Source organism: Anopheles ziemanni, chromosome 2 (genome assembly GCF_943734765.1).
Source record: "Anopheles ziemanni chromosome 2, idAnoZiCoDA_A2_x.2, whole genome shotgun sequence".
Classification (NCBI taxonomy): domain Eukaryota; kingdom Metazoa; phylum Arthropoda; class Insecta; order Diptera; family Culicidae; genus Anopheles; species Anopheles ziemanni.
Genome location: NC_080705.1, coordinates 75168143 through 75183620, shown reverse-complemented (window position 1 = coordinate 75183620; position 15478 = coordinate 75168143). Strand labels below are relative to the sequence as shown.

The window sequence follows — 15478 nt, the reverse complement described above, 5'->3', positions numbered from 1 at the left end:
GTACACTTTAGTGGTCAACAGTTAGTCTCAGTAAAGAAATATCATTCGTTTGAGGATTTTTTATTTGATTAGTGTTGCACTACGACTATCTGCTTCAATATTTAACCGACTTATTTTTGATAACACTTTTTCGGTACGACCTTCCATCGTGAATAGGATGGAACTGTAACAAAAACGTTCTATAGAACATAAAAATCTCTATATTATGTCAGAAATCACGGCGCTCAGTTACATGGGCCAAATCTAACGGAATCGTTTGGAAGTAGTGAAACGATTGACAAGTTTGCCTAGTAGAGCCTTATCAGTATATACAATCATGTGCAATTAGAAATAGGAAAGATTTCTTAATTTTTTGAACCCGCGTAATTCCCGTCGCGTACTTGAATTGTCAGCACTTTTCATTTGGGTTGGTTTCAAACTCATGTCGCCCCAGAGCGTGCCATCGGTGGCCATCGGTCATCACAACCGATAGAGTCACTGAGCTTCAAATAATTTTTTTTATTATCAAATTTGTGAATCCTGTTGTGTTGTGAGTCGATGATTTTACCTTTCGAATCATAATTTCAACTGGCCAATAGCCACTTTTTGTAAAATCGTGCAAACCATTCCAAAACAAGATATGGTTTCGTTTTTCTTTCATCTTTTGGTGTGATTTTTTTAAAACATACGAGACGAGTATTGAACATAAAATAATGTTAAGAAAGATGATCACAAGAGAACCGATAGTTTTTGCTTCAATTTCACTTCTTGCTATATCAAACAACAGCAAAGAAACACAAAAGGAAAACCTTCTACATGATAAGCAAAAAGACAGCTGGCAGTGGTTCTGTACTTTGTTACGATGTTTTGTACTTTTTGAGGAGCAAACATGTAGAAAACACCGGTTGGTTGCTGTAAAGAATATTAAAATTAGATACAATATTGAAAGTCCATGGTAAAATAACGAAGAACTCCATTCGGATAACATTTGCTACATAATTACTTTCCACGAAGAATGAATATAAACTTTTATATGTTTTGTGGTCACTGCATTACAGGATTCTGCGAGTTTTTGTTCTTCAATAAGATATAACCTATAATTTTTCTTTATCGTAATTTGCAGTAGTTGTTCAGTCAAGCTTGCATTCCGCGAATAACGAAACCCATATTTGCGCTTATTTGAGCCTATTGATATGCGATACCGACAATGTTTTGAGCCGTTCGTAAAATATAGGCAAGCAGAAAAGTTTGCCCAACTGGTCATGTATTCCACTCCGGGCCTCACGATACCTTCGTTCTCGGGCTTTGGTACCCAGCGGTTTTCCAATTCCCAGCGCGAAACCAACGCTGCCGCCGCCGCCACAGCGGCATAATATTTTCTTTCTCCCCATTTGCGCCATTGTGGGGGACAGCATAGTGTATAGCTTGGCATTATTTGATGCCGCACCGCGCTCCTGCTCATTACGTCTTGTGTGTGTATGTATTTCGGATGAGGCATGGGGTCGCGAAGCGGGTCGGAAGGGGACGGGAGAGGTACACGGGTTCTCGAATAAAGGGATCGTTGATTGCCGCTGAATTGTGTACACCCATCGTCGCCCGCCTGTCAAAAGCGGCAGCCATATTAAGCGGCCACGGCAGGGTGTCGCGCGTTTCGCCGCTACACACACGCACGCCACGCACACAGGCTCTGGTATGTGTGTGTGTATGCGCGTGTGTGTACGGCGTAATAGCGCTGCACAGTCCTTCTGGCCTATGGTCCGGCGTTTCGGAGTATATATGGAGCAGCCACGCGGTGAAAGAGATACATAAATCGGCTTTCCATTATTTTTTTCCCTCCGGTGGAAACTGCAAGTTCACTTCAGGTTCATTTTTCATCCCTTGCTCCCTAGTGTCCGCGTCGGGCAACTGACGGGTTCGCCTGGACTGGGGCAGGGTTGCGAGCCGCCGGCCGTATTCGCTTCGTTGCCCACCACGACCACTACGGAAACGACGACGACGACGATCCAAACCGTCGCCTACCATGTGGTGCGTGGTTGGCCGGGGCTGGCTCACTTTTTTTTTGTTACCCTCGAATGCATTGTAGCTACGCATGTATGCATGAGCCATATGGATGGATAAGTTGTGGGTGGTTTGGACTATCAAACTGTTCGCAAAAGAAAAATAAGGATACGGCAAGATAGGATTTGTACTTTTGATTAGTGACAGTTCACGTATACTCCATAAAGTGTACAAGAAACCGTCAGGTATGACGTTCATGGACATTATCCTGTCCACTAAGGATACAAATTTCATACAGAACTTTAAAAACTAAGAAAACAAAAGCAGTTGTGTAGCTTTCATTTCCTTTTATTGATTCGTATTTGCTTTCGAAAAGATTTTATTTAGTTTTTTAAATTTTTAACAATTTAAAATTAACAAAAATTGAAGGTCAAAACTATGCACATGGATTTCATCTCCTTGTTTTGGTTCGTGTTTATTTTCGTATAAGATATCTAAAGTTGAAGCCATTCATCCATAAATATTCACTCGAATTTTGTTTTGAATGTTGGCTTCTGAAACCATGTGTATCATATGTGATCTTGGTTTTGTTGGCCACAACTTCTTCAGGTATAAACCTAGCAAGCATAGCCAATGGAATTTGTAAGTTTCTACATACTTCGTCGTGGTTTTATCTTTTCAATGCTGCGAATTATGTTTGGAAAATCTTCTATCTGTTAATGAAGCAATTATGGTTTACGGAAGCGTATCAAAATATTCATTTATGCTCCTTCATTTCCAGATTTTGAATGAAATATGAAATTAACATACATATTCGATTTTTTATACCATTTGAGTTGAACTGCCAACAGTGAGTGGTTGATGATACAATAATATTATTATTTTTATTCAGAAACTTTCAAAACATATGTTCTGTAACATTAAAAGAAAGTAGTGCTGTGAAAATTGCACACGATAGAGTTGTACTACTGTGTCCAAAAAGTAAGGTGACATTGGATGTTGAATTTTGCGCGCCAAAAATAGCCCCTTGTTTTTATTTTTCGTATGTCACTATGCATGTTTTTGACAGCTGTGCCACGTTTCAAGTCAAAATATCAACCCGGCTAAGAGCAGCAATTTTTTTAATTTGGTGCTACCTGTGTAATCCTCGTTGGGTAAAGATGTCTAGCACGAGCAACTTTGTTGAGCAGCGCTCGTGTATCAAATTCTGTTTGAGAAAGCCTTAAATGCACTGTACCACTTGTACACTTGTTTTTTTGACATTGTTTTGTCACCGAATGCTTTTACCAACATTCTCAACGTCTCTGCAGCGGTAATGTCGTTTCTCAAACAGAATTTCATACACGAGCGCTGCTCAACAAAGTTGCTCGTGCTAGACATCTTTACCCAACGAGGATTACACAGGTAGCACCAAATTAAAAAAATTGCTGCTCTTCTTCTTCTTCTTTCGATATGCGAGTCGGGGTATATCCTCCTACGCTAAGTCGAACAATTTGTTCCCTTACACGTAATCAGAGGCGTACCAACTCTGTCCGAACTCCTATGAAGGGGCTCGTCCTTTAGGACCGGCTATAATAGCCATATGTCCGGCCACGGGAGGGATAATTCCTTCCGTTGTCAGGACACAAGAACTCGTGGTCCGCTTGATTGTCTCAAACGGCACGAGATGTGCGGCAGCTAGGATTTGTCTGACCTGAGCTCCAGCTCGGCGTCACCACGCGGTCGTGCCGTAACCTTACTTTTCCGCTAACCCTTTCAGGAAACTTATGCACTGCTAACATCCGCTCTGATGCACTACCGAACTAGAACTGATTGCTGCTCTTAGCCGGGTTGATATTTTGACTTGAAACTTGGCACAGCTGTCAAAATCATGCATAGTGACATACGAAAAATAAAAACAAGGGGCTATTTTTGGCGCGCAAAATTTAACATCCAATGTCACCTTACTTTTTGGACACAGTAGTATAAATGTGTTGATTTTTACTGGTGTTGTTTCATGCAACAAAACCAAAACGTTTTACACATCGATTTACAATGTATATGCTTCTACTAACTTATCAATGTAGCCCCGGCCGTGAGGCTACGAACACGCGTGGCTGTATGTTTGGTGTACGTGCGCAAAGTACGGCCCAGGGGAGAAAAAAACGACGGAGAAAAGGCGAGCAAATGGGCGGCAGAGAGGGAAAAGAAAATAGCATGCGAGTATTATTAAATGTATCATCTCTGGGTATTATCTGGGCACCGCGGTAATCGCGGACGGAGGCGGAAATGGAGCAAGCGAAGGAAAATAAAAATCAAGAAAAAACCAAAACGACGACGGTTGGCCACGGGCGGCAGGGGCGGATGGCAGGTGGGAGAAGTGGGCGAAGCTTGGCTTTGTTTCGCGGTATCATCAATCAGGAAAAGGACGACGCCAAACGTGAGTCGTAGGGAGCAGGACGCAGGGAGGGTGAAAAATGGAGAATCGCGGATCGTACACCAACCGCCATCGTTGGTTCGCTGGTCGCGCTGAGTTTCGTTAAGGATTTCGTCCGTTTTGTGTGTGAGTGTGTTTGTGTCGAACGCAATCGAATCGCAACCGGGATATCCATTTTTCAAAGCACCGAGCAATGGCTCTTCCCACATCCCAAGTAAAGCGAGGCATTGCTGCGGGGTGGAGAAGGGAGAGGGTGTGTAGTTAATATAAATGAACACAGAACGCGTCAATGTTTGCTGTTGTGACGTGCGGTTGGTGGTTTTGCCTTTGCGAACGGTAGCAAATGGCCCTGGTTTTCCCTTTGCTCCTTTTCCGGCTTTTCCAGTGCTTTTACCCAAGCGACATGATTTTCTCTTCCATGGCAAGTAGATGTGTGTTACGGACTGCTTGTAGCTCCTGATGAAAAAAAACGTTATCTGTAAAAATGTGCTTTCGGAAGACTAGGAAGCAGATGCCCATTCTTGTAAATTGTCTTTGGGTCTCAGATTAGGCTTCAAGAAAGAAATAAAAGGAATACATAAATAATTCGAGATCCTTCCGAGAGTCACTTCCGAAGGTCCATTGATACTGCTTTGTGAAAAACTCTCAGGGGGGAACTGGGAAAAACATCCTGCTCTACTTTTCAAATGACGAAGTAGATGAATTATTCAAGTGCAAAATAATCCCGCAAAAGAAGTTTTATTCGTTTATCGTTGGTTCGTGGAAGGGAACCATTTGGAACTTCTTGTTTTTCGAACAACACCATAAAATGTATCACAAACAAAGGTTAGATGCAACGATTAGCTTAACATCTCGCACTTTATTGGACACTTTTTCTTTGACGCCATGTTATAGGCAATTGAGATCAATTTATCGTTGATTGATGGGAACGAAATTTTTAATTGAATCAACCATAAATGCGGGCGAACACGAATGCTACTATGTTCTGTAAGTAAACCCGACATTTGCAGCATTTTTTGTATTTCGATAATGCAAACAATTCAAAAGAAACTGAAATGCGATTACTGCTAATCATGCAGAGTATATGTACAATTAAGAGCACTATTAACAAATGACAAGATACAATAGGGAAGGATTAAAGGATAAAAATAAAATTTACCAGAAATATTTTCGTTTTGAAACCATCAGGATGATATGCATATCCTAAACAATATTAAATTAGATGCATTTGATAAGCTATAGCATAAATATTAAGGTGGCATCATAAAGGTTAAACACTAAAGTAGAAACATGAGACAAATGGTTTTCGACATATTTCATATTTCGTTAGCATCTTGCTTGCATAACTTGAACGTGCTTTCTATACAGCCTTGTGCTAATATGATTTAAAAACGCATCAATTTCAATACAGATGCCACAACTGTCCAATATAATGTTGTAGAATAACGAGTAAAAGTCAATTACATCCAGGACAGGAATGGCAATGAAAATTGGCGAACGGAAGAAAAATGGCGACGCAATAGCGGAGGAAGGATCGCATACTCAAGAAGAGGAAAGGGAAAAAGGAAAGCTGTCCCTTTATTGCGCATGACGGCACCGTAGGACGGGACTTGGTTTCACCACACACGCCGAAAGGCTATAAAGGCGGTTCTTGTGCGGATACCGATGCGTTGAGGGACCCCTCCTTTTGTGACAAACACATATGCGAACGAATTGTGTGTTTTCGGCTCCACAGATGAGTAAATAGCAAAGTATTATTCTATATGTGCTATTTTTATATAGTATCGACCAATGGATTAATCCAATATGTTTGCGGTGGTGCAATGGTTTTTAAAGTTTATGAACAATCTTAACTATTTACAATAAGAACTACAGATATAGATTTTAACAACTCGAAGCAGATAAAAATATTTTTAATGTTCGTCAATGTTTAAAGGATAAAACACGATAGATGAAACACACGCTATCAATTTAGAAATACAATGTGATTGATTAAACAAATAGTCCAAATAACAGTATTAATGCTTCAAACAACCATACTACATCGTTGATGAAAATTCAAATCATCTGTTCGATCTTTTAAAAGTCAATTATACCTTTTTCCTAAAGCCATCTTGTTGCTTTCATTTCGGTAGCAAAAATCAAACATACGTGGATAGATCGATGCAATTAAACACAATTAGCAACCTCTATAAACTTAATCCCATTTCGTGTGATGCACTTGCAACTCGGTGGCCTAGAATAAGGTGGCAGTTCCGAGTGCATGCGTACCGACGTCTTGCTCGCCCGGGCAATGATATTTCTAATTAATCCCTTCATCACCGCAGAGGTCAGTTTCGAGGAAAGTTTAAGTTTCAATATGACCGACACTTTTTTCACCTGCGTCACGATTGTGCAGCAGAAAAGTTTGATGATCTGCGACTTTGGCGAGCCAAACCTTCGCGGAGCGGCGGTCTAGGGTGTGTTTGTGTTGCCATTGGCCGGTGTGGGGTTAAATTTATGCTCCTCATCATCATAACCTCGAGCATAGTTCACCCGGTTTCAAATTCGTCTTCGATCGATTCGATAAACACCTTGCTTATTAGCGGTAGGTTTGAAATCTTTGCTATTTATTCCATCTTTCTTTTGTTTTATGTATGCTGATCTAGAGCAGCTAGTACAAGTCTTGCAATGCAATGATTTGAAATGTAATACAAGAGATTCAGAGGCTTCAATTTGTGTTCTTTTAGCTAATAATCTATGTGACTCTTGGATCGAATCATAATAATTTACTTATTCGTTCGAATTTACTCGTTGCTTGTACATTAATACTAAATTTTTCATCTTTTTTGTGAAATGGAAATTGAAAGTTTAATTTGAAATTTATTACAAATGGACATTTGTCCATCCACCAAGGACTACACTTTAATGGAAAAATTGATGGCGAGTTAGTTCTTTCGTTCCAAGGTGCGAAGACATTAACTTTATTTCGTTCTAAGTGTTTATTTATTCCAGTTCTTTAGTTTATTTCTTAAAAAGTGTCTTTGTGCTTTTACGTTACGAATACTTTTGTCAATTCTTTCAAAACAATTTGATTTTACTTGACCGTAGAAAGGTTTGCCCAATCTTTACATAAACAAATACAATTCCAATTGAGCTCACAAAATCTTTTAAATTGAAACGCGAATTACTTGTATTCGTTATGTTCAGTACCTTTCCAAACCTTTTCTCTTTACTCTCACAAATTTCGAACTATGATTTATATCGATACTTTCAAAAGTGATAATCCATGGGTTTGCGCGGTCAATAAATATTTATTTTGTTTTCTTAACCGAATTTGGTTGTAATTTGCATACATTGTAAGTATCAAACATTGTGCTTTACTCTTCAACTGTAGAGTTTAATCTGAAATTGAAATATGAAATGAAAAACCTACACCACAGGCTTGTTCCAAACCTGATAAAGTTCAAACTAATACGTGTTTTAAAGCAGTTCGCTTCGGTTAAGGAAGATGTCATGCGTCCTTTCGGCTGTTGGCCATAATTTCGACCGCATTGTCGCCCGCCCGAATTCAACAATTCCACCAAGGGTGGTGCCGAAGGTGACAAAGAAACTTAAAACTCATTTCAGAACCCTGCGGACGTGCGTACGGTTTCGTTGATTGCCCGGTGTGCCCGGTTTTCCATCTTCCATTCTCGAGAGGGAAAAGCAGATCAAGACTTCATTAGTGTCCTACCGCTGGCACTTTTGTGTACGAACTCGCTTCGCCGCATCGGTATGATTATGGGACGATTCGTTACGGAACCCCCAGTTCGCTCGCCCTCCCTCTCTCTCTCTCTTTCCACGTACAGCACCGCGTTTAGGGGATAAAAAATTCAAATCGAACCACACAACGGCAACAGAATGTTCCCCGTGGATTTTTTCCCATTATAAATTATTACGAGATGATACGTTCCGCGGCCCGGTCGGAGTTGGTTTCGGGTTTGAACGCCTGGGTTTGGGGGCTTGGGAGCGCGGGAACGCACGTCGTACGTGTGTGTCCTTTCCGGGGGGAAACCATTCGTCGTTCGTTCGCTCGTTCCGAACGACGGTTCCTTTACGGATTGTGCGCCCTGTGGAATCGCGCTGCCCTTAGAACGTCGCAGTAGAATAGAACGTACGAAAAGAAAACCTCAAATAAAACAAACCTCTTAAAAGCTCTCCTTTTTCTGACTCTACTGCGGGTGTGTGTATTTGTGTACGTTTGTGTGCCCCAGAACACGCCGCGGATCAGCGAATCGCACCGCGGCTCAAAGAACGAACGAGCAGGAAAATTGCTCACCCGGCGAAACGAAATAAAACAGCCATTAACACACATACAAACCCACACACACATACGCGGGCGAGCACAAATACATGCATCAAAGGTGGCGTCGGCGCGAAAATGGAAGCGAAACATGACGCCCGAGAAGAGCAAGCCACGCCTTCTCCGTCGATAGTGCGCCATCTCTTATGCGCGCGTGTGTGTGTGTGCGTGTGTATGCTCTGGACAAATATGGCTAGCACGACGATGTATTATGGTGGTCGCCCTCCCCCCGCGGTGGACCTCTTTTATTTACCATTCACATATGATTAATGTTACAAAGCGCGAGAGCGAATCGAAAGCCATCTTATGGTGAACCCAGCCATTCCCTTTTTCGCGCGGGGGGAAGGATCGGGGGAAAGAGGAAATGGGGGTCCTCTACGGTGGCATGTGTGTATGTAGATCACCGGGCAGGAGGAACCGGGTCGATCCGGGTGGGTGGCTGTGTGGAGCCAACCGTCTTCAGTGATCCCAAGAATGTTGCCCATTTTTGCGTGGCGCTTTTTATCGTTAACTTTGAGAAATAAACTCTACACCATTGGAGATGGTGGTGTGCGTATGTAAAAAGAGCCGCACTGGAGACACTTACGACGATACGCTTTAAGTCTTCACGCGGGGTTTCCTTTCCGTGGGGAGCTGATTGTGGAGGAAATTATGATATTGCCATATACAAACTAAGCGCACAAATACCCACACACACACACACACACACCAGCACCAATACACGAACCGAGGGACGAGCGAAACATACGAACTGCCTGCCAGGGATACACATCTCATGGGCACATGGGGTGTGTGTGTGTATGCGTGTATGTGTGTTTTGTTAGCAAAGGAAAAGGTAGCGGCAGGTTTTTCTTTGCTCAAAAATTATTTATATTTTTTCCTCCTGCCTTGTTGTGTGTGCTGCTCCTTTTCCTACACACTGCCATAATCGCCACTATCGTTCGCTCGTCGTCGTCGTCGTTAGTGTCGTCGGGCCGCCTCTCTCATTGTGTGCGAGACAAACTCTCGTGGCCGGGCCCGGGGTCATCTTTGTGCAGAACGTTTTTCCTCGAGTCATTATTACATGGTGATTTATATTGTGTGGTTTGTTGTTCGGCTTGTGCTGTGAACCTTCCGGAGCCCTTCTGAAACCGAAGCCCTGCGGAACCAGAGTTTTGTGGGTCTCCCGTTCTGGGTCGCGTTTTCGTGTTCGCCTCTTCGAGAGTGCTAAGAAAAACGGCCAATTTTTGGCGTTTAAAATAGTTTTTCGCACGTGAAAAGTTTCTGTGCAACCGGCCGATGCCATAAATGATGGGAAGATGTGCGTTGTGCAATTCTGGTTCCGGTGTCCTGGCGTTCCAGGCCCGTCCTGAGTGTGGTGCAAAACCGTTGGTTCGTCCGTGTGGCGAGTGAATTTGCTCATCTTTTAATCGCTCTTTGATCGATACCAAATACTTCCTTCAGACAGGTTTGCGAAGCGAAATTGGAAGATGCTAAAATGTTCTCGAAAAGTACAGAATGAAAAGTGCGTGTCCACAAGATGTTTGTTACAATGGTTTCAAAATAGTCGCCATCTTTAACAGTTTCGTCAAAAACGCTTAGATTGCGTTAAACAGAGTGTGTGAGTGTATCCTATGCTTTGTGCTGCCTGAAAAGTCTTGAAAAGTGTGTCCAACATTGTCCGGAAAATGCTTACAAAAAGCGGCGCCATATGAAACTGATGCGCTTAACCGGTAGTGATGTAATCAACGTAAATCAAGTTTCCTCAAGCCATTAAATTTCCTCTCGATCGCTTGAAATGTGAACGCCTAGTCAGTCCAAGTTTGAATTTTAATCAGAAGTGATCAACAGGAAGTAAAAGGAAGGAAAGCATAACATATTGTGTGAAGGTGTGTTTGCATTGCTTTGTGGTTTTTTGTGTAGATAATAGAGCAATACGCAATCAGCAAGCGGTGTTTACAAATTGGGAAGATCGCCAAGTTCTGAGCACCTGTTGTTCTAAAGTTTCTTGCTCTTAAAGGTATGTTACATTGCAATTTTATTACAGAAATAGTTGGTATAAAGTCACTGATAACTTTGGTCAAACTTGCTACCTGTTTGGTTGACTTAAATCAATTTTTCATTAGTACAAAATTGAGCCAAAAATCGTTTAAATTTTACACTTTTTCCACAAAATATATGTGCAACAAATGTTTTTATCTTTGAAAGTTGCTGATTTCATCAATATAATCATTTAAGTTGGAAAATTAAAGTTGATTGAGGCTTTTATTTCGTGTCAAGACAAGAAGCATTTGCCCTTTTAAATGGAAATCAATGATAAGTAAACTAATTTGTTTTACAGTACACGAAAAAGTTAATTTTTGAAGATGAATAAAGCGATTTCTCTGGCTACATGCAAGTACCTGATTGCGCAAAGTCTTATTCTCTTGGATTCTGCAAACTCGAGTTCGTTTATAACAAATATTGTATCAAAAACAAACCTTATTTTGAGTAGTTCCTACAGGTTCTTATGTTTGCTTCTTTTTTACATTTTTACATAACATTTTCTTTCACAAATTTCCACTACCTTTCTATAATTGTAACTGAGGTTTCATATTAGCCAAAATTAAGAAATAAAATATGAACAATGGATTTCCATTTTTACCGTTTTTTAAGTTCCTAAAGCAAATGTTGATACCAACAACGTGAAAGGTAGAAATGTTGTATTGAAAACACGCTCTTGCAAAAATCCTCTATGTAAAAGCTCAAAATGGTATATCTTAATATAATTACTATGACATATTGCGTCGGTAATATCATACATTTGTTATCAAACTCGTGTGTGATTTAACGCGCGTTTTCCAGTTTCCATTTTTCTCAATAGCTAGTATCATTTTGGATGATGTTGATTTGTATTCTCTTGTGCACATAGTTGAATTACACACATTTTACCATTTTATTCTCAAATGCCCACAACGAAATTCGAACTCAACTTCGTTGTGTATTTCCACCCAATATTACCCGCACAATACTTATTGAGTTTCATTGGCATCTGTTAGCTCAAAAAGTACTATCTCGGCCACTAAACTGTACTTTTTGTTCAAGTAATATGATCGTCTGGATGAATTAATAGTTTTGCTTATTTATTGATGGCAATAATAATATTCATGCTTGAATTGAATTGTTTATCATGCTTTGTCTTTTTTGTATAATCAAACATTATATCTAGGGGTATCACATATGGGAAAAAAGGTAAAAACCCCTGAAGCAGTTTCAATAGAAACCATTTATGTTAAAAATTCAAATGGCTACCATCCTGTCGGGTTCGGGCACGTTTCGGGCCCTGTTATGTCCCGACTTGTGTGTGCCTGGATGAACATGGGACAGGATTTGCTGCTGCTGGTCGGTTTCATCGGCGGCAGCTGGAGAGCGAAGCCAGCGATCTTGAAGCCATTTTTCCGCACCTAGCGCTGATTGCTGCAACATCTCTATTCCCTCGGGGAAAATGGAGGCATTATTTATGACAATAAAAATGGAATCTCGAACGAAAAGGAAATCCAACCCCAGCGAGGAGGCAGAGCAACGCTGCTGCTCATGTGGAGCGCACGGACGATTGGTCGTTTCATTAATTATGTTTTCCGTCCGGCGCGACCGGGCTTCTCTCTTTCTCATTCATTCTCGATATTAAAAATATAATAGAAATAATTTCAACCAGTGGGAAAAAAGAAGGATCCTTTTATCCCGATCCACCGACCGACGCTTCCCCTCTCGTCGAGCGCGCACCCCCCGGGGTCTCGCATGGCTTGGCCTGGCCCGGATCATTAATCAACTTTTCCTTATTCAAATCCCACACGAAGATTGCCGTAGTTTTATTGAACTGTCGTGGCGGAGGTATTAGAACCATTAGTCATATTTTTCTGACAGTGGCGGCCTCTGCTGGTGCTCGAAGGTAGGATCGGATAATGTATTTTTTTAAGGCTTTTATCTCTTCCTAGATTTTCGCAAAAAAATGTTTCAAAATTTACGTTAATTTTTTTCGGATTTTTCGGATATCTGCCGAACGACAAAAAAAAACAGTTCAATCTTCTATCGATACAAACTGTATCAAAGTAGAAATATTGGATGCAAATTTATGTAATTTCATTTTTCAAATTATATAGATCGCATTATTGTTGATGTTTACTTTTTTACTGTTCATCTAAATGATCAACATTAACATATGAAAAGAAATCAGTCAATTACAAACGGTTTTAAATAATATATAATATTTTTAGACCATGAAATTAATACAGGAATAAAGCAGAAAAGTAAAAATGTACTTAATCATTAGCATTTGTGAAAACAGATATATTTTTCGATACGCACAGTTGAAATCGATTCCGTCTATTCTCTGTTGAGAAAAAGTTTTTTTTCTTTGTTCTAAATTCTAAGGAAATTGTTCTTAACTAAAAATCCAACCTCGCTCTTAAAAGAACGTTCTTCACAGTGTAATAAAGCTGCTTGGACGCATATTTTCTCTACCTCCCCGTGGGCCGTCGGCAAAAGTTGTGGCGAAAACCGATCATAGCCAATAATCGGCCGGCCGATGCGGTGCTCTTAATGCCGTTCATTATGCGCCCTCGACTTCAGACGAGTGTTGCCGGAGTTTTACTTTCGTTTAACCACTCCAATCAACCGAACACGATAAAACTACCCGCCCCGCGCCACCTTCCCGAAGCGTGGGGCCACTTGGTGGAAATGAAACTGAAATCTAATGAAAAGATTACCAAAATTGATCGCTGCCCAATTCTCCAATTTCGCCGTTTGAATAATGTGTAACCGACGCAGCAGCAGTTGCTGCTGGTGTTGGTTTGAACGCCCGCCCGGTGGATGGGTAAAACGGAGGAAAACCCGAGAAGCACAGAACTGTGTCTCCGGCCCGCGTGTGTGCTTCTGTTTTGGGGTTTGTTTTTTAAAGTATGCGAACCACTTCCAAGGCTGGAAGCGTAGGAATCGCGGTTGAGCAGAAGTAGGAAGAAACTATTTAATTGCCGGTAGTGCCGAAGCATTTCAGAGCCACAATCGAAGTGGCACGGAATTGCACAAACGCCCAACGAACGCAGAAGAAGAGCCAAACACCCATAACACGACACGACGCGCCGTTTCGTGACGCAAAACAATGTAATCAGGGTGTGTAGTGAGGAAAATTAAAAGATGAAAATTGGAACGAGGGGGGGGGGGGGGGGGGGGAAACGGCAAACACACGCGGACATTCGGTCAGAGACGGGCCTCAAAGGAAGCTCAAAGTCAAATAACAATAATCTTAAAAGGACGCAGACTGAGGCGAAACAAACCAACAAGGGGAGGAGGATGAGGAGGAAGAGAACGAGCTCGAGGTTCGATGAGCTGAAAGGTGGAAAGAGTTGTCCATAAAAAAAACGACTAATTTAAACACATTTTGGTATGTTTTGAAGTTGAAGGTTATTTTTCGTGATTGATTTCTATGTAAAGCGGCGTAGAAGCCGGACTGGTTTGTACATAGGATCGAACACTGAATGTGTTTGCGTGTGTAGGGTTAGATTTTGGATCAACTTTTCAAGCACCACCAAAACCACCATGCCTCACGATCGCACGATCGCAGGATCGTTCATTTATGGCGCGGATTCGGGAGCAAAAGACGACTTTGAGACGAACCAAACGAAGAAGCACGAAACGAGAGAGAAACGACGCAAACGAGAGGAAAATTAGGGGAAGCTTTGAGAAAAACGGGCTTATGTACAATTACCGGCGGGGTTTCGCGGGCGCTGCGATGCGAGGCACGCCATCGTGAAACCGATTTCGGGCCCGAACCGAGGGTGCCTCTTCTAGAATCGATTGGAATAGAGCTACGTTCTGCCGGTGCTGGTGCTGCTGCTGGCCACCAATATATCTCGTCGAACGCGCCGTCGAAGCGAAGAGGAAAAAGAAGCGTCTCTCGGCGCGATGGTTGGCGGCTGTCGATGCGGCTAATTGGAAAATATAGATTTTCGGTGCTTATGTTTTCGACGTCTGTGCGTCGGCTGCCATTGTTTTCGACCTCTGGTCCGATCCCGGGTCTGGGCCGAGCGCTAAAGCAATCAAATGGCGGCTTTTGGGATGAAATTATAAGGTTTAGTGTAAATCGAAATTGTTCGAAGGTTTTCTTTCTTTTTTTTCTAAAAGTGTTTGATATGGTTTGAGTTGGTGGTTAAGCCATTTTGTTTGTCGATTGTTTTTTTTTTGTCTTTTTCAAGCAGTTAGCTCGAAATACGTCTAGAGTTTGCAATAATAGGGTTGATGAAGGAAAATGATCATTTATCAATTTTCTGTTCAATATTCCAAATTGAATTCCTTGTTCGACATTACAACGATTCCTGGCGAAAGGGATGCCGTATTGGTACTTACATTAACGTATTTTTCATTATAGTTTATCTTGTTAAGAAATTCTATCCGGTTTATAACTTTTTGAAACTCTGTGCTCTGATCCACAAATCAACTGTGTTTGTTGTAATTGTTATTGATCAATCCATACTTTAACTCTGCAAAATCTATTATTCTCTAATTGAGTGTTTGCTATAATCTGTGACGAAAATTGAGCCTTTTTTCACATTTTGTTCACCAACCGCGTGACGTTATGTTCATACGGCGCTATTTCCACCTCAAACTCTATTACTTCAATAGGCATGGAGTTGCTTCAATTCGTTTCTCATCATTATTTTCTAGTAAAGAAAAACGTTAAAACAAGTGCCTTTCATGTTTTTTGTTTATTCACATTAAGGAAGGTCCGGTTTTTTCCAAAGCTAAAG

At 41.3% G+C, this 15478-nt stretch overlaps 1 protein-coding gene across 1 annotated transcript in view; it reads left to right on the top strand.

The window, feature by feature from the left end:
• Positions 1 to 15478, top strand: part of LOC131294343 (segmentation protein cap'n'collar) — a 41387-nt gene that overhangs the window by 5614 nt on the left and 20295 nt on the right. The window lies entirely within an intron of this gene.